The sequence below is a fragment of the Paroedura picta genome, chromosome 10 (assembly GCF_049243985.1).
Source record: "Paroedura picta isolate Pp20150507F chromosome 10, Ppicta_v3.0, whole genome shotgun sequence".
NCBI classification, from domain to species: Eukaryota; Metazoa; Chordata; class Lepidosauria; order Squamata; family Gekkonidae; genus Paroedura; species Paroedura picta.
Genome location: NC_135378.1, coordinates 4,416,598 through 4,441,094, shown reverse-complemented (window position 1 = coordinate 4,441,094; position 24,497 = coordinate 4,416,598). Strand labels below are relative to the sequence as shown.

Here is a 24,497-nt window from a genome sequence, read left to right as displayed (position 1 = left end):
ACATATTTAACTCTTAGGGTCCTATAGCAAAAGAAACTAGTGCTTTTTCCAAATTCTCTATTATTACCATAGTGTTATGAAATTATATCTTCTACTGCGTATGAGATAATCTTAAAAACTATCTAAGAAATGGCTTTACGGCATTGATTACATTCATACAACGAATGGATATACCTGCTATATTCATATAACATGAATGCCAAAGACATGTGAAGTACTCGGCTAAGAAATCACTTTATGTCATTGATTACATCCATACAACGAATAGGAAATATACCTGCTAAGCATTGCGAACATGCAGTTTTATATAGTATGCATGCAAAACACATTTTAAATTTATTACTTCTCATGACTTCATATATATATAGGAGAACCTCCAGCAAGTTTATCATAAGCTGCAGATGGAGTCTCTTCATAAAACCAAACAATACCCTTAGTAGATCTGAAATAGTTTCATTTGCCTTCATCGAGGTATGTCAGATATTTAACAATTACAGTTATAAAGGCAAAGCAACTAGTGGTATTTCCATATTCTCTGTTACTATTACATAGTATTATGAAATTCTATCCTATTGGGTATGATAACCTTAAATATTCTTTGTCTAAGGAATCACTTTATGTCACTGATTAGGTCCAGAAACCGAATAGGAAATATGCTAAGCGTTGGTCACTTGAACAGGACTGGCCCTGCAGATTCATATAGCATGCATGCAAAAGACACCCTTTCGTGAATCAGAAATGTAAACAACATTTACAAGAGAATGACACATTTTACCTGTATTACTTGATATGTCTTCATATGGTTAGAAAACATCCCGCACGTTTATCATATGCTGCAGATGGAGTGTCTTGGTATTGTTTCTTCAAACCAGCAGAAGCCCTATTATATCACAAGATAGTTTCTTGGGACTGACATATTTAGCTTTTAAGGTCATATAACAAAAGCAACTAGTGCTTTTTCCAAATTCTCTATTATTACCATATAGTGTTATGAAATTCTACCTTCTACTACTTATGAGATAACCTTAAATACTTGTTGGATAAAAAATTACTATGTCATTCACTGTATCCAAAGAAAGTAATCAATGTAATATAGAATACTATTATTATTACATATTATTATGGAATATGACTATATTCTCTGTCATTATGTCAAAGTATTATGAAATTCTATCCTACTGGGTATGATAACCTTAAAATAGTTTCTTACGACTCACATATTTAACACTTATTGTCATATAGAAAAGCAACTAGTGCTCCTTCCAAATTCCCTGTTTTTACTATACAGTGTTATGAAATTGTATCTTCTACTTCCTATGAGATAATCTTAAAAACCTGCTATCTAAGAAATGGCTTTATGGCATTGATTATATTCATACAACGAATGGGATATCTATCTGCTATAATCATATAGCATGAATGCCAAAGACACATGAAGTACTCAGCTAAGAAATCATTTTATGTCATTGATTACATACATACAACCAATAGGAAATATACCTGCTAAGCATTGCGCACTTAACAGGACCTTTCGTGCAGATTTATTTAGCATGCTTGCAAAACACATTTTAAATTTATTACTTCTGATGACTTCATATAGTTATCGGAGAACCTCCAGCAAGTTTATCTGCAGATGGTGTCTCTGGGTATTGTTTCTTAAAACTATCACAACCCGTAGTAGATTCCAAAATAGTTTCATTTGCCTTCATCAAGGTATGTCAGATATTTAACAATTACGGTTATATCTGGGAAATATCTGGAGACTTCTGAGGTGGAGCTGGGCGTGGGCGGGTTTGGGGGTAAGGAGGGATTTCATTGGAATAATGCTAGGGAGCCCACCCTCTAAGGCAGCCATTTTCTCCAGGGAATCTGAACTGTCACCTGGAGAAGTGCTATAAAGCCAGGGGCTCCAACCGCCCCACCTGGGGACTGGCACCCCTAGGTATTTTTCCAACTTTAAAATGCTTACTTTGGCAGCTGACACTCCACTCCTGTGAAATTCAAAAGAGATGGCTGTGGCTACCCTAGGGAGTGTTAAATATGGCAGGACACCTGCCTCACAGACAGGCACACTGTCTTCTATAAACAATGTCACCCCTCAACAGTATAGGTTTAAGCGAAAGCCATGACTGCTAAAGTTTACCAAGCCAGACCCCATCAGAAATCTTGCTCTCTACCTTAGGTTACGAAGTACAACTAATTCAGGTGTCTCCTGGCTCAAATCTTGCTCTCCATCTACCCTCACCCCATTGTATTGCTGAATGAGTGGACTGGCTCCATCCTGTTTGGCCAGGGACTCTTGGCCAATTTCTTTGTCTTTCAACATATTCACATTTGGCCCCTCTGCAAGGGGAAATCCCTTTCCCAAATCCTTGCTGCTAGACCCATGGAGACATGATGGCTCTCTTCCTTAGAAACATTAACACCTTTGTTTAAGCCCATCTCCGGACCTGGTCCGGGCATTGTCCAACATCGTGGCCCATGGAAAATCCCATCATGTGCTCATCTGAGTCTTGCCACATAGCCCCCTCCCCAAAACAGTGGTCCCCAACCTGCGGGCCGTGGCCCGGTGCTGGGCCGTGAAGACCATGGTGCCGGGCCGCGGCTCCCTCTCTCCCCCCCCCCGCAGTAAAAAACTTCCCAGGCCGCAAGCTTGTGGCCCGGGAAGCTTCTTACTGCGGGAGGGCGGGGAGAGGGAATCAGGGCTGGGCTGCGCCCGTGCGAGCCGCGCCCATGCATTGCACATGCGCATGGCGCATTCACGCGTGCGCAATGCGCGTGCGTGGCCCAATGCACGGCCGCGGCCCGATGCCCTGCCGGTCCCCAGCCTCAGAAAGGTTGGGGACCACTGCCCTAATAAACCATGGCTTCAGACAGCCACCCTGCTTTCCAACTCGGGACCCATTGGAACCTCCCACGCTAGTTCGTGTTGCTTTCTTCTGACTCTCCATTCTTCAGACAGGTAAATATACCAAGCCTCCTCTTCCACCCTTCTTTCTCTTCTCTATATGACTGTTTGTAGGTGTGTTAGTTATTTTTGTGCTTTTATTATTTTCTTTTCAATAAACTTACTGTTTTACCAACAACAACAACAAGCCTTTAATAATAGCATATAAAAGTACAATGTAAGAAGGGAAAGTGCAAAAGGATCCACTGCTAGTGAGAACAAAGGCAAAGATCATGCTTTAGACATAATACATTCACGATTTCTCATGGCAACATGTAAAAACTTTGCAACTGGTTCAATTATATCAGGGTTCTGGGATGTCAAAAGAAACTGAGTCTTTCGTTCATCCAAATGCAGTTCTCTTTTACACAGCAGTGAGTTAAGAAATTTAGCTCGTATCGAAGAATAAAATGGACAGTGGAAGAAAACGTGTGTAATTGGTTCTATACAGCATTGTCCACAGAGGCACAACCTAGCAGGATCTGTTGAAATCTCCCATATAAAACAGCAGAAGGTAGAGCATTAGTTCTAGCTAACATGAATGCTCTATGCTGTTGTGGGATGATTAGATGGTAGAAGTACGCAGCTAGGGGCTGAGAGCTTGGTGAGATCCCCAAGCTCAATGGCGAACATATGTTTCTAGCTTTACTGCTAAGTTCCTGTAGTTCTATGTCTAACAGTCTGCGTTTAATTGAATTAAATTCAGGCTTTTCAGATATCAGATACAAGGAGTCTAAAGACATCCCTATAGATTTAATTTTCCCCTCAATGTCTTAACCAAGTAGATTAGCGATCCCCAACCTGTGGGCTGCGGACCACATGTGGTCCTTCGACTAATTGGAGGTGGGCCACGAAGGACGCCTTCTCCCCCCCAGCCCTTTACTTCATCCCCCCCGGCCCTTTACAACACACTTCGGGTGTCATTGTCTCCCATCACTCCCAGATGGGACTATCTTGTTGCAGAGAAACAAGCTCAGGGTTCCCATTGATTTGTCATTGTCATGAGTTAAAATTTCCGTGAAAATAAAATGTTCTTTATGTTCATTGTTGTGGCGTGTCTGTATCTTATTTTGAAGGAATGTTTAAACATTACCATAGTGATCAGAGAGCGTTAGGGCAGTGGTTGAGAGTAGAGGAGTAAACTACCCCCTCCCACTGGGCCTCAGTAAAATTGTCAAGCGTTGAGTGGTCCCCGGTGATAAAAAGGTTGGGGACCACTGAAGTAGATGACTCATGTTCTTTACTGTTTTACCATTTACCTACTTGTCTGCCTTGAGGTCCTATGGGTGTAATCTACCTCATATACACAGGCAACGATCCTATAATGCTAGTTAACCCCCCTTGCATAATTTGGCTAATCTCCCCACAACTCAAATACACATTTTATGATACGTATACACGCAATTTGAGTAACAGGAGAGATTGAAACAAGACTCTCCAGAAGCGGAACCCCTTGGACTAGGCCCAGTAGAATAGGGTCTGGAAGCTGAAGCAGGCCCATTCTGCCACAGCAGTTATTTCCCAATTGACTGGAGCTGACCCAGCCAAAGTGCTGAAGGACAGATGACCCAGGTGTAGTCTGCAGGGGCTTTTTACCCACTTCCAATTTGAATGAATCCCCGCAGTCTACACTGAATTCAATTTCCACATTGATTTTGGGCACTATACATTTTCTCTCTGCAACATGCATGATTGATTCATGGTGACCCTACCTTTCCGCTGCGATATCCGGGAGTGGATATAACCCTCAATATTTGAAAGACCACCATGAGTAAATGTGTAGATGGCTCCATTTTGCAAAGTAACAATGCTCTGTGCTTGGGAGCAAAGGAGTCTTCCCTGACTGGCCAGGGCGTCAGTTCAAGGACTTCCTGGTTCCCAGTTGCAAGGCTTCCCTTAAAGTGCTCCAGAAGCCCTAACTTCTCTCAGCAGAGATTTGCCTCTTGGATTTATTCTCCCTCCTCTGCTGTCTCCAGTCCTCTCTCTCCACACCCCTGTTCAAGAAAAGAAAGAGATTCTTGCTGCACTTGCCTTCCCTCTCCATTCTGCTTCCCCAAGCACATGCATAACACTTTCTGTTTCATTGGGGGGGGGGGGATAGAGGAAGACCCGAGTTCAAATCAGAAGCAGTCCCAGTCTGGCATGTTTTTTTTTTTTTTGAAAAATTTCCCATTTCCTCATTACTAGTTAATGGCTCCTTCTATCATTACAACATGATAATCTGCATTGCACAAGAATCTTGTGTGTGTGTCTGTTGAATGATCTTTCTTGTCCATATCTCTATCTCTGAATTTGTATTCACAGATTTGGCCATTAAAAAAAATATATATTGAGAGACCGCCTCTCTGTCTGTACCCCCCAAAGAGCATTATGTTCTGCTACCACCAACTGGTTGAGGATCCCTGGCCCCAAAGAAGCATAGCAAGCCTCAACAGGGGCCAGAGCTTTCTCGATCCTGGCTCCCACCTGGTAGAATGAGCTCCCTGAAGACATTAGGGTCCTTCCTAAACTCCCACCAATTCTGAAAGGCCTGTAAAAGGGCCTCTGCCAGGCATTCAACTGAATCTGATAGACCATTCAGCTGGCCCCCAGACATCACAGACATCTCCACATCCTGAATCTAACTGACCCCTCCTCCATGAGTTAAAAAAGTTCTAGTGCTTTCTTCATTATTATATTATTGTTACGCAATACTGGTTCTTAACATTATTGTTATTATTGTTATTACGGTTATAACGTATTCCCCTATGTTTTATGTAAACCGTCCTGAGTCTTATATGAGGGCGGTATGGAAATATAATTAATAAACCAACAAATAAATGATTAAAAGCTAATGGGATCTCAGACTAGGGTTTTTGCCATCTGGAGCTGCCATTCTTCTTTTCCCTCTTAATAAAACAGTAAGGGGTGTTGGGGTGGGCTCAGTCCATGATGGGGAGGGCCAACAATTGGTCCCTTGGCCCTGGACTGACAAGTGGAGGGGCCAATTGGGACAGACCAAAATTCCATCCAGACAGAGGCAATCTGGAGAAATGGCTGCCAGTCTGCTCCTGAACACCAAAGGGAGAGGAGGTCAGAAGGGCTGCCAAGGGGGGTGAGGCTTGGACAGACTGTGCCAGCCCTTTTCACCCCAAGGCTGTCCTAACTGTCATGTCCAACTGTGAATTGCCTCAGAACCCTGACAGATCTGGCAGGAGGCTGCAGAGTGCGCTCCCTCCCCTCCCTCCCTTCAGGCCTGTTGCGAAGGAGCCTCTGAGAGGCCCTGACTGAGGGGAGGGAGGCATTTTCCTTCAGAGAGCAACGCAGGGGAGCCTGAGGGCATTACTTTTGAGGGAGGGGGGCATTTGGTTGACAGGGAGGCCACAGAAAAGCTTCTTCTCACTTAAAATACTGCTCTGGCCGGGGGTTAGACACAGCCAAGCCATGTGTGTTTCTTCTTTGGAACTCTATGCAGATCTGCCTACTGCACAGCGTTATTCTGCAGACGAATCTGTTTCTTTTGTTTCCTGTTTCATCTGCACAACAACCCTGTGCAGTAGGCCTCATGTCTTTCAATTCAACAACAACAACCTGTTTGGGAGGCCTTAAATGTTTCTTCTCTACTGCAACCCTCTCGAAAGTAGCCCTTTCTGCCTGGGGAGCTGATCTTTATACTCTGCAGGTTAGTTGTAACTCCAGGAACTCTCCAGGCTCCACCTGGAGGTTGGCTACCCCAGAGTTGGAAATATTCCCGGAGGTTTGGAGGTGGGACTTCAAAACTGTACAACGGCTCAGAGTCCAGCCTTCAAAGGAGCCATTTTTTCCTGCAGTTGTGAGGGAGTGGTGCAGGTGTGTCCCTCCTGGGCTACAGGCCATGGCAAGCCCTTACCAACAACAGTTTGTATTCTGGGGCACAGACAGGCAGACCAGCATCAGTCCTGTGAGTCTGGAAAGTGCAGGAAGATCTAAATAAATAAAAAGGTAAAGGTAAAGGGATCCCCTGTGCAAGCACCGGGTCATGTCTGACCCTTGGGGTGACGCCCTCTAGCGTTTTCATGGCAGAATACAGGGTTGTTTGCCAGTGCCTTAGAATCATAGAATCATAGAGTTGGAAGGGGCCATACAGGCCATCTAGTCCAACCCCCTGCTCAACGCAAGATCAGCCCTAAGCATCCTAAAGCATCCAAGAAAAGTGTGTATCCAACCTTTGCTTGAAGACTGCCAGTGAGGGGGCACCCCCTCCTTAGGCAGCCTATTCCACTGCTGAAATACTCTGACTGCGAATTTCCCCCCCCTGATATCTTGCCTATATCATTGTACTTGAAGTTTAAACCCATTACTCTCCTCTGTCCTCTCCTCTGCAGCCAACAGAAACAGCATTCTGCCCTCCTCCAAGGCCCATTATGCACGGCCGCCGAAACGGCGATTTCGGGTCACATGGAAAACGCGGAGGGGGAAGACGCGACGCATACCGGTTATACACGGGGCGGGGCGCGACGGCGGCAAAACCCAGAGTAACCGATTATGCACGCGCCGATCCGGGCGCCACTTCTGGTTGCGCCCCGCTCACCCGGAAGCTGCGCTTTCTTCCGCGTTTCACTGACGCGGCTTTTTCGGCGGCATGCACCGAAGCTGCAGCCGGTTGCAGCCGGCTCCATGCGTTATCCGTGATTTTAGTCGCCGCCATTCCACCCCGAATGTGCGCTAAAACCCCCATGCATAATGGGTCCAAGTGACAACCTTTCAAATACTTAAAGAGGGCTATCATGTCCCCTCTCAACCTCCTTTTCTCCAGGCTGAACATTCCCAAGTCCCTCAACCTATCTTCATAGGGCTTGGTCCCCTGGCCCCAGATCATCTTCGTCACTCTCCTCTGTACCCTTTCAATTTTATCTACGTCCTTCTTGAAGTGAGGCCTCCAGAACTGCACACAGTACTCCAGGTGTGGTCTGACCAGTGCCGTATACAATGGGACTATGACATCTTGTGATTTTGATGTGATGCCCCTGTTGATACAACCCAAAATGGCATTTGCCTTTTTTACTGCTGCATCACACTGCCTGCTCATGTCTAGTTTACAATCCACAAGTACCCCAAGGTCTCGTTCACACACAGTGTTACCTAGAAGCGTATCCCCCATCCAGTAGGCATGCTTTTCATTTTTCTGACCCAGATGCAGAACTTTACACTTATCTTTATTAAATTGCATCTTGTTCTCATTTGCCCATTTTTCCATTGTGTTCAGATCTCGTTGAACTCTGTCTCTATCTTCTGGAGTATTTGCCAGTCTTCCCAATTTGGTGTCATCTGCAAACTTGATGAGTAGTCCCTCCACCCCCTCATCTAGATCATTAATAAATATATTAAAAAGTACCGGGCCGAGCACTGAGTCCTGAGGTACCCCGCTACTCACCTCTCTCCAGTCTGATGAAACACCATTGACAACAACTCTTTGAGTGCGGTTCTCTAACCAATTCCCTATCCACTTAACTATCTGAAAATCCAGATTGCAGTCCTTCAACTTATCCATCAGAACATCTTGGGGAACCTTGTCAAAAGCTTTACTAAAATCCAAGTAAACGACATCAACCGAATTTCCCTGATCCAGCAAACCTGTTACTTGGTCAAAAAAGGAAACCAGGTTGGTCTGGCAGGACCTCTTGGAGACAAATCCATGCTGACTTCCTTGGATCACCAAATTGTCCTTCAGATGTTTGCAGATCACTCCCTTTAATATCTGCTCCATTATCTTCCCCACAACAGAGGTCAGACTCACTGGTCTGTAGTTTCCCGGGTCATCCTTCCTCCCTTTTTTGAAGATCGGAATAACGTTTGCTCTCTTCCAGTCCTCCGGGACATCTCCAGTCCTTAAAGAGGTTCCGAAGGTGATGGACAAGGGCTGTGCAAGTTCTCTGGAAAGTTCTTTGAGCACTCTCGGGTGCATTTCATCCGGCCCAGGGGATTTGAACTCATCCAGTGCAGCTAAATGCCTCTCGACAACCTCTCTATCCATGTTAACCTGCCACTCAGACACTATCCTTTGGCTACGGCCATCTCTAGATGTGCCTAAACACTTTGACCTGTGGGAAAAAACAGATGTAAAATAGGCACTAAGCCTTTCTGCTTTTTCTGCATCCTCCGTTAGAGTTTGTCCATCCACACTCAACAGTGGGCCAATTGCCTCCTTTACGTTTGCTCCTCACATAACTGAAAAATCTTTTCTTGTTCCCTGGCCAATCTTAGCTCACTCTCATCATGGAGATCCCACATCTGGCCGGCACTCCAACAACTTGGCTGGCTCCCAGTTGAATTCCGGATTAAGCTTAAGGTTCTGGTAATCACCCTTAAGGCCATATGCGGTTTGGGCCCAGTGTATCTGAGAGACCGCCTTCCTGCCTATACCCCCCAAAGAGTCTTACACTCTGCCACCTCCAACTGGCTGCGGATCCCTGGCCCCAGAGAAGCGCATCGGACCTCAACAAGGGCCAAAGCCTTCTCGGTCCTGGCCCCCACCTGGTGGAACGAGCTCCCTGAGGATATCAGAGCCCTGCCCGAACTTCCACTGTTCCGCAGGGCCTGCTAGAAGGAGCTCTTCCACCAGGCATTTGCTTGAGGCCAACCGACTCAGAACACCTGCTGGTCCCCCCAGATGCCTGCCCATGACTCTCCCAAAGTTACTGTTAATTGTTATTATATTATAACTAGTAATCAAGCCCGCTGTACCTGGAATACAGCGGGCGCTAGCGGGGCTGCGTGCGGCCCCCGAGTTGGCAGGCCGCAATTCCCGGTGTGGCGGCAGCCTGACGCGTCGGAGGCGCTTTGCGCCTCTCGACGCGTCAGGCTGCCAGCAAGGGAGCACCCGCCAGCCGTGCTGCAAGCAGCTGGAGGATGCTCCCTTGGCGGCGGGGCAGCAATCGGAGAGCCCAATCGGCAGGCGCTTTGCTGGACAGAGCCCGCCCTAACTCCTCCCCCCAAGGCCTTATCACATTATTTAGTCCGCGGCGCCTGTGGCGCCACGGATGGTGTTAAGATTGTGGCTTTGTAATCTTTTGATGTTTTTGAAAGTTGTTTTGATGTTATAGTCTGCATAATGTTTCATGTAAATTATAATGTTCTGTGTAAACCGCCCAGAGCTGCAAAGAAATGTATAGAAATCTAAATAAATAAATAAATCCATCCGAGCATCTCAGCAGTGATTCTTTCTTTCTGCCGGGCCATTCTGTTCTGGAGTGTATGGAACTGTGAGCTGATGTTCTGTTGCTTCTTTAGTCATGCCCCACCTTCATGTCATGTCCCACGTATTGTCCTCCATATTTTTCTCTGGAAGATGTTGCATACCATTGCAACATATGCCTGGAGCTTCTCCAGCACTTGACCTTTCCCCTTGATTAAATATGTAATTGGATACTTTGAGAAATCATCAATAAAAGTTAGAATATATTTGTTCCCTGTTAGGGTCTCTGTCTTTATTGGGCCACATACAATTAGCTCTAGAAGGTGCTATGTCTGGCTTCTCTCATGGCTTTTTCTGATAGTATTTTATTATACCCCACCCCTCCCAGCTTGCTGACTGCTCTTTAACTTGAGTGCATTGTATGAAGTTTCTTTCATAGAATCATAGAATCATAGAGTTGGAAGGGGCCATACAGACCGTCTAGTCCAACCCCCTGCTCAACGCAGGATTAGCCCTAAGCATCCTAAAGCATCCAAGAAAAGTGTGTATCCAACCTTTGCTTGAAGACTGCCAGTGAGGGGGAGCTCATCACCTCCTTAGGCAGCCTATTCCACTGCTGAACTACTCTGACTGTGAAAAATGTTTTCCTGATACCTAGCCTATATCGTTGTACTTAAAATTTAAACCCATTACTGCGTGTCCTCTCCTCTGCAGCCAACAGAAACAGCATTCTGCCCTCCTCCAAGTGACAACCTTTCAAATACTTAAAGAGGGCTATCATGTCCCCTCTCAGCCTCCTTTTCTCCAGGCTGAACATTCCCAAGTCCCTCAACCTATCTTCATAGGGCTTGGTCCCTTGGCCCCAGATCATCTTCGTCGCTCTCCTCTGTACCCTTTCAATTTTATCTATGTCCTTCTTGAAGTGAGGCCTCCAGAACTGCACACAGTACTCCAGGTGTGGTCTGACCAGTGCCGTATACAATGGGACTATGACATCTTGTGATTTTGATGTGATGCCTCTGTTGATACAGCCCCAAATGGCATTTGCCTTTTTTACCACTGCATCACACTGCCTGCTCATGTTTAGAAACATTCAATATTGCACTTAGTTATCTGTATGCCCTTGGTAAAGTTCTGGCTCTAAAGGTGGGCAATAGCATTATTATCTCTCTGTCTATCTGTGCCATAGCCAGGAACATTTCTTATGACTGTAACATTTAGTCAGGTTTTTCTATACAAAGTCTCCTACTGTCCCAGTTGCAATCAATCCCTCTCTTCGCTTGCTGAAGCATTTTTCTCCAAATGATGTCACCATCCCTGTTCTAGCTAGTCCTTTCACTGAAATCAGGTTGCTTGCAAGTTGTGGTACATATAAGCAATCTTTAATGAGAACCCCTGTAATGTGGCCATTTTGAAGCTTGCATTTTAGAAATCCTGAGCCTATCGCTTCTACCATCACAACACTTCTACCTGCCACTCTTAGAGTCTAAAACCTTAAATGAAGATAGAAAAAAAAAGTCCCTGTGTAAACACATGTGTTTTGTACACACACTGAGCAAATGCCATGTCTTACTTTCGGTTGCACGTGCCGATACAAAGCACTTCTTTAAGGGTGGCTGTTTAAAATTCTCCCTTTTTTGTCTGTTTTGGAATTTCTTTTTAGAATCATTACAGTACCTTTTAGAATGCCCTTGTTTTCCACATGTCGCAAATCACCTTGCTTTTTTCTTCTTGGCCAGCAAGGATTTGTATGGTCCGTGTCCCTCTCTGTCCCACCCCCTCTAGACCCTTCATTGGCCATTGGGGGAAGGCAGATCAACATGACCAAATATGTAAGTGGGTGGGGGGCTGGCAATAGAGGAGAAAGGTCTTTGGGGGCTGCAGAATGCCTTGGCCTGATCCTGTAGACACCCAAAGGCCTCCAGTCAGAAACCAAGTGATATTTATCTCATCCTCTTTTCTTCTACATTCACTGTAATGTTTTGTCTTCTAAGAAATGTTCAAGCTTAGCCTATTTTTTAATCTTTGAAAATTAGTGTGAAACCACTTGCAACTTTAATTCCCATCTCCTTTAACTGAACACCACCATTTTAAATTTCAGCTGCTCACCAAGGACCCTGACTGCCGGGTTTCCAGCCTTTCTGATATACAGAGTTCCCCCTACTTGGCCGATATGAATTGGGGTGCTGTTCTTGAGAAATCCCTTGTCCCAGGATTCCTGCCAAATGTGAGTCCATATTCCAGTTCATAGATATGATGGTGCCACTTCCTCTCTCCCGTCTCTGGGGCTGGGGATTATTATTATTATTATTATTATTATATTTCCCGCCTCTCCCAACAGGCTCGAGGCGGGTCACAACAACTAACCCCATTAAAATTCCCATTAAAACATCAATCTACAATCATGACGGCTAAAAATCCCATCCCTCCCCCAATTATCAAAGAGGTGAAGAGGAAAGGATAGGGGAGTAGCGTACACTCCAACTCCTGGGGTGGGAGCGATGTCCCCGATTCGCTGACCCCAGCTTCAACCATAGACCTGGTGGAAGAGCTCTGTTTTACAGGCCCTGCAGAAAGCTGACAAATCCCGCAGCTGCAGGGCCCGCAGATCACCCGGGATGTATTTTAGGGCCCCTTCTGTTGGTGTGTAAAGGAGAGGGTGGCCGGACAACCGAAGGGCCAGGAAGAGACACCCTTCAAATGCAGTCCTGAGTGTGGCGGGAAAGTGCTTGTGCGCCAGAGCAAGGGAGGCATCCGGTTTCCCTCTCAGAAGGCAGGCAGGGCAGGGCATGACTCGCCCAAAGTGAAGGGCCCTTCCCTCACTAGTGCTTTTCCACCCCAAATAGCTGTTGCTGGATAATTTTTTGTTCAAGGGAGCTCCTGCATGACTCCCAGGACAAAAGCAGTTCAAGGCCATGTGACCTCCAGGACTGTTACAGTTGCCAACATCCAGGTGGAGCCTAGAGATCTCCTGGGATTACAGCAGATTCCCAGGCTACAAAAATCATTTAATCTGGAGCAAGAGGTTCAGAGAGGGGCTCTAAGCAGCTGTTTATTAAACCAGGAAGCCCCACTTAGCAGCATTCTGGATCCAACAGGTTCGGCACTTCCCAGGGACCTTTTCAAGATTAAAGCAGCTCTATTCTGCTCAGGATGTGAACTGCACTGCAAAATTTGAAGAGGGTTAAGCACTGTATTGTCAAACTAGTTTTACATCAAAGTCAATGAAACTGGAACTATATTTTTTCATAAGAAAAATTATTTTTTTAATCCTGCACCCTGGGTAGTCAGCGGTCTGTCAGGAAGCAGTTTGCACAGTGGTTTACTGCAGTGGTCCCCAACCTTTTTATCACTGGGGACCACTCAACGCTTCACAATTTTACTGAGGCCCACTGCCCTAATGCTCTCTAACTCTGGTCGCTATGCTAATGTTTAAACATCCCTTCAAAATAAGATACAGACACGCCACAACAATGAACATAAGGAACATTTTATTTTCATGGAAATTTTAACTCAAGACAATGACAAATCAATGGGAACCCTGAGTTTGTTTCTCTGCAACGAGATAGTCCCATGTGTGCCTGCCGGATCGTGGATGAAGTAAAGGGGGGGAAGGCGTCCTTCACGGCCCACCTCCAGTTAGTCGACGGACCACACGTGGGTCCGGTTTGGGACCGGGTTACTGGGACCGGTTTGCTTAGCACTCCTCAGAGGTTTTACCTCTTGCATCTCTTCTACGTGAATTCTACGTTAGCAATGACTGGGCCAAATGGATTGTCTGGTAGCCAGGCAAGAGACATTGCCTACCTCTGCATCCATGTTCCTTAGAGGTCTCCCATCTAGACTCTGTTGGCCAAGTTCTGTGACAAGTGTATGATTGGCCACACAGTTTGGGACTCCTAGCAGATTTCTGAAAAAGAAAGATTGGATGTTCTCTAATTTATTATTAAATGCATCCATCCATATTGGGATTGCATAAAGTACCTGAGGAATTATTTTGGCATTGTAGATTTTAATGGCTGCTTGAAGGTTTTTGTTGCCTTTTTGATGATAAAACTTGGCTAAAAGGGACAACTGGCCTTTTGCAGATTTGATTGTTTTTTCTCTATGGTTGGCCCAGCTGTTATTATAAGTAAAGTTTATGCCTCAATACTTGTAGTGATTGACCTGTTCTAAATGTTTACCATTTATTATCCAGGGAAACTTATATCGGGTCTTTGCAAATACCATGATCTTCGTTTTTTCAAAGTTTATTTTTAGTTGATTGTCACTACAGTAATCTCCGAATGACCGGAGATAGCGTATAAGGCCAACTCGAGTTCTAGATAAGATAATTGTGTCATCTGCATATAAAAGAAGTGGAGTGGGTCTTTTGCCAAGAATGGGGGGATGACCATTAATTTGTCAAAATAGAAGGGTAAGTCACTTAAGAAAAGGTTAAATAACTGAGGGGCAAGGATGCAACCTTGTTTCACTCCTATGCCTATTTGGATTTTTGGTGTTAAATTTCCCTCAGCAGAATATTTGACTTGGCAGTGGTTGTTATGATGTTTTAATAGAAAGAGTAGATGCTGGTCTATGTCTAGATTGTTTAATTTTATCCAGAGTTTCTCTCTGGAAACTGAATCAAAGGCTGCTTTTAAATCAATAAAGGCAACAAATAATTTGCCCCTCTTAGGTTTGGTGTATTTCTGACTTTAAAAAGCTAAAACAGTACAATGATCTAAGGTAGTATATCCCTTCCTAAACCCTATTTGCTCTGGCCCTATGATGTAATTGTTGGATGTACAGTTTATAAGTTTAGTGGCCAGATATTTTGCAAAAAGCTTACCTACGGCTGACAATAAACTGATGGGGCGGTAGTTATTCAGAAGGTCAATTTTTCCTTTTTTATATATTGGGGTTATGATGGAATTTAGCCATGAATCTGGGATTAGTCCTGTTTGGTTGCTTTTTGTAAACCGATGTGCTAGAGGCACAGCCCACTGGTTAGCACAATGAATAATCAAGTCTGGAGGGATCCCATCTGGACCGGATGACTTATGAGGTTTTAGAGATTTTATCAGTTCAGAAATCTCAGCAGGTTCAACGTTTGGCCAACAGGGAAAGGAAGATTGTCCAACGGACAGTTGAGGGTCTAGTGAAGACGGTAATGTGAACAATGTGGAAAAATGGTCCATCCATTTGGAAGCTGGAATAGGACATACGGTTTTATTTTACTTGTTTGTTAAGGCATTGGTCACAGTTCTTCAGAATATCCGGTTATCAGATGAATTTAGTGCTTTGTTTAATGATTCCCAGTTTCTGTTGTGGAATTCGGATTTTTTTTTTTTACAACAAGAGACTGGTATTTGGCTTTAGCTCTGAGCTAGTGGGATTGGTTATCAAGAGATCTTGATTTATTGAATAGCATGCAATAGTGCCTTAATAGTTTCTTTTCCAGTAAGCATTCTTTATCAAACCAAGTAGGGGTTGGGATGTTCTTATTGGGAGGTTTTGATAGGTGATAAAAAAGCCCAATTACTGACTCATAGAGTTGCAAAATAGAATTAATGGAGTCTGCTGTAAGGAGCTTATGTCCCAAATCTTGCATTTGGGGGGAATTTATCACTTGCTCAATCTGAGGGATCAAGATTGGAGCCCAAGTTAATTTTCTAAAATTCAGGGGATAGTCTAAAGTTACAGAGTCTGAATAGAGGTCTATCAAGTCTATCTTAACTGAGAGAATTAGAGGCATGTGGTCACTTTCTGTTCAACTGCCAACTAGAAAGTTGCTGATCCGACTGACAAGGGACCAGGAGACACAAACGAAATTGATGATGCTATTACCTCTAGTTGAAAGATGAGTATACTCATTTGAGTTTCGGAATTTTTTTAGAGCCATTTAGAATTTTTAAATTCATATCAGAGCACAATTTGATAAAATTTGTGCTCGCCCTGTTGGATTTTGGGTCTATTCCATGATAATCTATTATTGATTCCTATTGGATGTGAATTTGTTAGGTGCTTGGTTCCTAGTCTAGCATTGAAATCTTGATTAAGTGCTAATTCAGCCTGTGGATGGTCTCTTTTGAGGGTTGCAATATAATGTGTCACCTCTTCCCAGTTTAAATACCCTTCAGTAGCCTCCAAGATTGGGGGAATATAGACGTTAACTAATCTTAGTTAGTTAATGCCAAATACTTGGATTGGCATTAATTAAGAGAGTTTGGGCATATGGGGGGGCATCACCTAAATATGATATTGTTTCTTTAAGATTTGTTTTCACAAGGAAGCAGAGGCCCATTCGGTTTCTGCCTCTTCCTTGTGATGCCAGGGCTGGGGTGCAAAAATTGTAGTATCCTTGTAAATGGACTTCACCTAGAACCGAAGTTTCCTGGAGGAGAATTATATCATAGGATTGGAGGAATGAACAAAAGTCAGTGTCTCCCCTCTTACAATGCCATCCTGCAATGTTCGAAGCCAGTATTTGAAGGGTTGAGAATGAAGGTCTGAATTCTAGTCAGTTTGAGTCAATTACTAGAGTAGTTGAGTGAATAGAGGAACTTCCAGGTTGAATATCTGTTGCCAATGTTTCAATAGAATTGAGAGTGGTATCTAGAACTACAGATCCATTTTTGACAGAATTTAATTTACACTGGGTGAACGTGTTAGAATGGTGTTAGAATTAGTTACAGTCACCTCTATACTATTATGTGTGTCAGTTAGATCAGTGGTCCCCAACCAAGCTTGCGGCCCGGGAAGCTTCTTACTGCGGGAGGGCGGGGAGAGGGAATCAGGGCCGGGCCATGCCCGCGCAGCACGGGCCGCGCATGCGCAAATGTGCCATGCGCGGCCGAAATCGACTGCGCATGGCGCATGCGCGGCCCGTGAGGGCACGGCCCGGTGTGCGGGCGCGGCCCGAGGGCGCGGCCCAATGTGCGGGCGTGGCCCGCGCAGGCACGGTCCGATGCCCTGCCGGTCCCCAGCCTCAGAAAGGTTGGGGACCACTGAGTTAGATCAATTAACTCAATTAGTGGGAGATCTTGCTCCATTTGAATTGATGGAGTTAGGGAAGGGATAGGTAAGTGAGGTTTAATTAGGTTTGACAGTTTGTTACTTAAATTATTTAGTTCGGTTATTATATTACTTTGGAATTCAGGAGAAAGCAGGGGAAAGGTGGACAACACATTTTCCTCTAGGGAATTATCACACAAACGGAGTTCTTTATTTCCAGAATCCAAGAGTACTTTTAGAAGATTCTGTTCAAAGTTGGGCATTTCTTCCCTAGTATTTGCTGTTTTTTCCTGATGGGAGCTTTGATGTTGGGGTCCATTGGGTTCCTTCAAGTTCCTAGCTCTCTTATTGTAGTAATCTGTCTTTTAAAAGGATGTCAACAGTGGGAAAGTAAAGAGGTTTAAATATACTCTTGAAGGAATTATTCCCTTGGATTGGAGGTAGCTACGCCGATTTAACAGCAGGGATGGGAGTTTGGTCCCCCTAAAGCTTAAAATTACTCTTTCTGAAGTTTTAGAAATATTTAAAATTTCATAGGAGATCAAGTCAATCTGATTAATACTTAGTCCTAGCAACAGGGTCAGGTGTTTTTTAATTTGGTGATTTGATAGCCAAGGAGGGAGAATATTTCTGTATTTAAAGATTGATAAACAGATTTTAGTCCGTTGAAGAACTAATATTTGCTGTTGCTTATTTGTATCGGATTCCTTATAATGATTTGTGGTGGCATTAACTTCTTTACTCCCAATTGAAGCATTCCTGTGAGAGGATTCATGGGTGGTTAATAAGTTTTTGTTTATCTGCGCTAGTTTTGCATCAATATCCTTCATCCCTGTAAAATTTAAGTCAACAGTTCTTGCCACCAGCTTTAAAATCAATTCACAGTTATTATTTACTGAGTCACCCAATATAGGCTCAATACCTAGTAGAGAATGCTAGCATCCCTACGCTGCAGAGCCAAAGACCGAGGTATACTTGAAACAATTTCATTTCATAGAGGTATTGAAGTACCAATTCATTTACAAGTGAGAGGAACAATCACTGAGGAAAATTTCCCTTGAAAGTGGGAGATATCTAGAAATCCGTTTTGGTTTGATCCTGCAGTAAAGCCCCACAGAAAGAAGAAACCTTTTATTTTATTTTATTTATTCTGTATAAAGTTGGCAAACATTGCTAGTAGCCTTGGGATAGGTTTTTCTTTCTTTTTGGTTGTATCCATTGAAAATAAGCAACCACTTTTTTTTAAAAAAAGCTCTGATATCAGAATCCAGCTGTCCTTTAAGAAAGTTAGTCACATGACTTATTACCAAACTTTGATTGTTCCCAGTTGTACTTTCTGTTCAGTTTTCTTTCTTTTTTTTAATTTTCATCATCTGGTTTTTAAAGAATGTCCACCTACAGCAGTGCCTGGAAACAGTGAGGAAAGAATTCTTCATATTCAACAGAGAAAAGTAAGCATCATATAACACTGATATGATCTTTGCTCAGTCTCACACTTCTTTCTCATTTGTTTAAAATACTTATCAGCCCCATGTTAATCCAGACAACTTGGACCCATGGCAGATGACTGATTAAAAAGCATACAAATCACCAAGAGACCCTCTGTAATTAGAAGCCTGCAATAAAAACAATGTTTCAGCTTGTAGTCGAGGGAGACACCAGGTAAGCATCATGGGGAAGATGAAAAATGCCACCACTGAAAATGCCCTGTCTCTGGCTGCCGGCTGCCTCAGCTCAGCCTGGAACAATGATGGGAACTGGTGGCTGGACAGCATGAGAGAAAGTAGGGCCAAAGGAAGGGGAACAGATCTTCTAGTGAGAGGAGGATTTCCCCACCCCATTAAACAGGGACTTAGCTCTGACAAGTGCAGAGATCCTGGGTCAGGTGTATGGGAGACCCTACTAAAAACTCAAGACAATTATTGGCGTTTGAAAAGAAGGGGTTGGGTACTGGAAAGAGTGCATCAGCCTTCTGGAAACTAAAAGAGCCAGAGAATACCTCCCGGGAGAAAAACTGGAACAAAAGCTTCTCAGTATCTATCTATCTATCTATCTATCTATCTATCTATCTATCTATCTATCTATCTATCTATCTATCTATCTATCTATCTATCTATCTATCTATCTATCTATCCATCTATCCATCTATCCATCCATCCATCCATCCATCCATCCATCCATCCATCCATCCGCCCTCCCCGGAGGCTCAGGGCAGTTTACATGGCACATAAGAACAATACATGAAACAGTCTATAACATATGAATAACCAAACAATAATATGAATAACTAATAGTTATAACAATATAATAGTATAAACAATGCAACAGTGCATTGCAACGGGGAAAAAAAGGTCCAAGATAGCAGACCTCCTAGTTCCCCTCTCTACTTTCTGGGAGATGAAGCTGTCAACAAGACAAGTTAAGAAATTTTGTATTTGTATTTTTAGCAGAGTTGGTCTTCCAACAGATATCTAGGTAACTGAAATCACCCATAACCATTGTTTCCCCCCTATTTGAGAATTGTGTAATTTGGTCTAGGAGTATCTCATCCAAGTTCTTTGACCACCTTGGTAAAGGTAAAGGTATCCCTTGTGCAAGCACCGAGTCATGTCTGACCCTTGGGGTGACGCCCTCTAGCATTTTCATGGCAGACTCAATACGGGGTGGTTTGCCAGTGCCTTCCCCAGTCATTACCATTTACCCCCAAGCAAGCTGGGTACTCATTTTACCGACCTCGGAAGGATGGAAGGCTGAGTCAACCTTGAGCCGGCTGCTGGGATTGAACTCCCAGCCTCATGGGCAAAGCTTTCAGACAGCTGCTTTACCACTCTGCGCCACAAGAGGCTCTGGTCTATAGTAGACCCCCAGAATAATACCATTCTCCTTTCCTACTCCTTTTATAGTAGCCTACCCAAATACACTCAAATGAACTTTCATGTTCAGGTACCTGTATTTCTTAACATATATTGCTACTCCTCCCCCCTTCTTTACTTGTCTGTCCCTTCTGAATAGATTATACCCCTCAATTCTAGTATTCCAATTGTGAGTATTATCCCACCAAGTTTCTGTGACTCCTATTAGGTCATAGCCTCCTTCCTCTATTAGGACTACTAGTTCCTCCTGCTTGTTTCCCATACTCTGTGCATTAGTCTATTATTATTATTATTATTATTATTATTATTATTATTATTATTATTATTATTATTATTAAATTTTTAGACCGCCCTTCTCCCAATAGGTCTCAGGGCGGTTTACAACATAAATAGTTAAAACACAAGAAAATCCCCATAAAAACCCCAATTAACATCAGCAAAAGTTACATATAACATATAGCGGCGGTGGTCACAATTCTGATCTTAGTTCAGCCTGGTGGAGAGAATAATATTCAGAAGAGGGTGGCACCAATACAATAGATCTAACAATGATCTCGATATTAGAGAACTCAATATTGGAGGGGATCCTCTGATGGATTAGTGGGAGAGCTGCCCTGGCCTCAACCATATGCCTGGCGGAAGAGCTCCATCTTACAGGCCATGCGGAAAGCTGGTAGATCCTGCAGGGCCCTTAGCTCTTCTGGGAGCTCATTCCACCAGGTTGGGGCCAGGACCGAAAAGGCCCTGGCCCGGGTCGAGGCCAGGCGAACATCCCGTGGGCCCGGGACAACCAGTAAATTCATACCCGCAGAGCGGAGTACCCTGCGGGGGGCATAAGCAACCAAGCGGTCCCGCAGGTAGACGGGACCCAGGCCGCGTATAGCCTTAAAGGTCAATACCAATATCTTGAATCTGATTCGGAAACAGACTGGTAACCAGTGCAGATAACGAAGCACCGGCTGAATGTGGGCCCTCAAAGGTGTTCTAGTGAGGACCCTGGCAGCCGCATTTTGGACCAGCTGTAACGTCCGAGTCAAAGACAAGGGAAGGCCCGCGTAGAGCGAGTTATAGAAGTCTAATCTGGAAGTGACCGTTGCATGGATCACTGTGGCCAGGTGTTCCGAGGACAGGTAGGGCGCTAGTAGCCGGGCTTGGCGAAGATGGAAAAATGCCGTCCGAACTACATTGGTGACCTGAGCCTCCATAGAGAGGGAGGCATCAAATGTCACTCCCAAATTCCTGGCAACTTGTGCAGGTGTTAATTGCACCCCATTCAGGCATGGGAGGTGCGCTTCCTGGTCCTGCCCTCTTCTGCCCAGCCACAGGACCTCCATCTTGGAGGGGTTGAGTTTCAGGCGACTATGCCTGAGCCATCCAGCTACCGCTTCTGGCAAATGTATCCGGGGTGGAGTCCGGCCGGCCGTCCATTAGGAAGTAGAGCTGGGTGTCATCCGCATATTGGTGGCAACCCAGCCCATAGCCCCGGACCAGCTGGGCTAGAGGGCGCATATAGATGTTAAAAAGTGTGGGAGAGAGTATCGCCCCCTGCGGAACCCCACAAGGGAGCTCACAAGGGCTCGACATACTCTCCCCCATCGCAACCCTCTGCGTCCGGTTCTGGAGAAAGGAGACCAGCCATTGAAGCGCAGTCCCCCTTATTCCAGCTCCGGTGAGGCGGTGTACCAATAACTCGTGGTCGACCACATCAAATGCGGCCGACAGGTCTAGAAGCACGAGAATGGCGGAGCCGCCCCAATCCAGCTGGCGCCGGATATCATCCATGAGGGCGACCAGCACGGTCTCCACCCCGTGGCCAGGGTGGAAGCCAGACTGGTATGGGTCGAGGGCCGAAGTTTCATCCAAGAAACCTATGAGTTGGTCCGCTGCGGCCCGCTCTATCACCTTACCCAAAAACGCCAAGTGTGAAACTGGGCGGTAACTGGCAGGGTTCCGTGGGTCCAATGATGGCTTTTTCAGTAAGGGGCGTACCACTGCTTCCTTGAGCCCCTTGGGAAACTCTCCAGATGTTAAGGAGAGGTTGACAATCTCCCTCAAGGGGCCTCCTATCCGCTGGTCGCCCGATTTGAGCAACCAGGACGGACAGGGATCCAAGGGGCAAGTGGTCGCCCTCACTGAACCCAGTAACTTGTCCACTTCGGTTACAGAGAGCTGCCTGAAGCCATCAAACACTAACCCCCTTGACGGCCACGGAGCTTCCAGTTCACTAACTGTATCAATCGTGGCAGGTAGGTCATGGCGGAGCGACAGGACTTTGCCCGCAAAATAGCTCGATAATGCCACACAGCTCAATTCCAATTCCCTTATCGTTTGTCGCCCTTCTTCGAGGGCAGTAAGTGATCTAATTACCTTAAATAATTGTGCTGGGCGACAGCTTGCGGACGCGATTTCTGCGGTGTAGAAGTCTCGTTTCGCCGCTTTCACCGCATTCTCATACGCCTTCATAAGCGTGCAATGAGATGTCCTTGTAGCTTCGTCACGAGTCTTCCTCCACACTCGCTCAAGCCGTCTCACTTCCTTCTTCCTCTCCTGAAGCTCCTGGGAGTACCATGGAGCCTGTTTGAGGCGAAGGCGGAGAGGGCGCCTAGGAACAATCTTGTCAATGGCGGCCATAAGGCGGGACTGCCAGTCCTCCACCAAGGCCGTCAACGAGGTGCCGGAGGGCATCGGGTCCCGCAGGGCATTCAGGAATCTTTCAGATTCCATGAGTCTCCGCGAGTGGACTAGAATACGTCCGTCACCCAAACGGAGAGGGGGTGGTATCCTCAGTCGAGCCTTCAGGGCATGGTGGTCTGACCATGGAACGATGTTATTCGCCACCAGATCTACCGCTACACCTGCACCAAATCGACCGATTCCCACCCAAGACCGACACACTCAATCCCCGGAATTGTTGGCGCAGGAGAAGGTAGGAGAAGGTCTCTCTGACTAGAATTGCCACCCCCCTCCCCTCCCATGGAGCCGGGGTTGATGCAGGACGGAAAACCCAAGCGGTGCCAGATCTTTCAAGGCGACGGTCTTGCCTTCGCGCACCCAGCTTTCCGTCACGCAAGCCAGGTCAGCCTCATGCCTTACGAAGTAATCCTGCAGGGTTGAGGACTTGTTGTTTATTGACCTGGCATTGCATAGGATCAACACCGGTTCCACCCTAGCCCTCTCCCCCATGAACCTGGGGATGGGATGAAGATTTGAAGGGCAACGTCCATATCGACCAGGCCATCGTCCGTGGAAATTCCACGGTCGGGGCCTTCTTGGACCTACGTACGTCGTTGCCCCCCTATTATTGAATCTCCTCCCACCGCTATGTTTGCCTTGGCCCAGAAGAACTGGAATTATAGTCCCGGGCCGGATCCCCATCTCAATAGCCACACTCTCTTCCCTAGGCCACCATGTAGGGCAGTCCTTCATCTAACGATCTAATAGCTCTCTAAAAACCTCCCATCCCAATCCGTCCCATCCCAAACCCTCCCTCAAAAACCCTCCCTCAAAACCCACCCTCGACTAACTACAGCTATACTAGTCCCACCCACTAGCTATCCAGGGTGTTATACCGAGGATCCAGCTGAGTACCCAGCTGCTCTCCTCTGGCCGTCCACCCCTACCTAACACTCTGGAAAAATAAAATCCTGTCCCCCAACTGAATAGAACTTAGTCAGAGCAGTTCTGTCAACATCCAGGAGGTGGCGCAGGGGGGTAGCTTGAGACAGTCTCCTTCTTCTCCTACTCTTCGGATGTTGCACTTTGTAGCAATGTCATAATTTATCCTTTGTGTGCCCCATGGTTTTGGCTTTTGAACTTCCTTATAAGCTAGTAGTTCCCTGCTTACGTGCCGTTCCTTGTAGCTTTGCAGTCTTCCCATCTTCAGTTCTTGCCATCACACCAGGTTCTGAATTTACATCTCGCTCCCCCTTTGGATTTAGTTTAAAGCCCTCTTCACCAGGTGTCCAAGGGTTCTCCCAAAAATGCTTTTTTCATCCCTTGTAAGGTGCATACCATCTCCTGATAGTAGAGTTGGTTCTTATATACCGCTCTTCTCTACCCAGAGGAGTCTCAAAGCGGCTGACAATTGCCTTCCCTTTCCTCTCCGTGTTAGGTGGGCAAGGCTGAGAGAGCCCTGATATCACTGTTTGGGCAGAACAGCTCTATTAGTGCTGTGGCGAGCCCAAGGTTCCCCAGCTGACTGCATGTGGAGGAGGAGTGGTGATTCAAACCCAGCTTGCCAGATTAGAAGTTGGCTCTCCTAACCACTACACCAAGCTGTCAGTTGCACTTAAAGTTGTATGTTTATCTACTGGGGAAACATTTTGAGGTATTTAGACAGCGTGCAAATTTACAATGCAAAACTAACTTTTAAACCAGAGCCAAATAGCTTGCCAGCCTCCCCGTTTGTTGCTGCAGTAGCTACAGTGCTGCTGGCCACTACACCCCTCTGCCATTGCACTCCATCTGTTCTGTCAGCATTTATCTTTCTCCTGGGAGAAGGAACTACTGTGGGAGAGCAGGGAGCCGG

The 24,497-nt window shown here is 45.5% G+C and overlaps 1 long non-coding RNA gene across 1 annotated transcript; it reads left to right on the top strand.

The window, feature by feature from the left end:
• The first annotated feature begins 12,087 nt into the window (after positions 1-12,087).
• LOC143819279 (uncharacterized) lies at positions 12,088-22,848 on the top strand. Its single transcript, XR_013224893.1, has 3 exons — positions 12,088-12,327; positions 18,483-18,547; positions 22,811-22,848. It is a non-coding gene; the product is annotated as an uncharacterized LOC143819279 (long non-coding RNA).
• Positions 22,849-24,497: the final 1,649 nt, after the last annotated feature.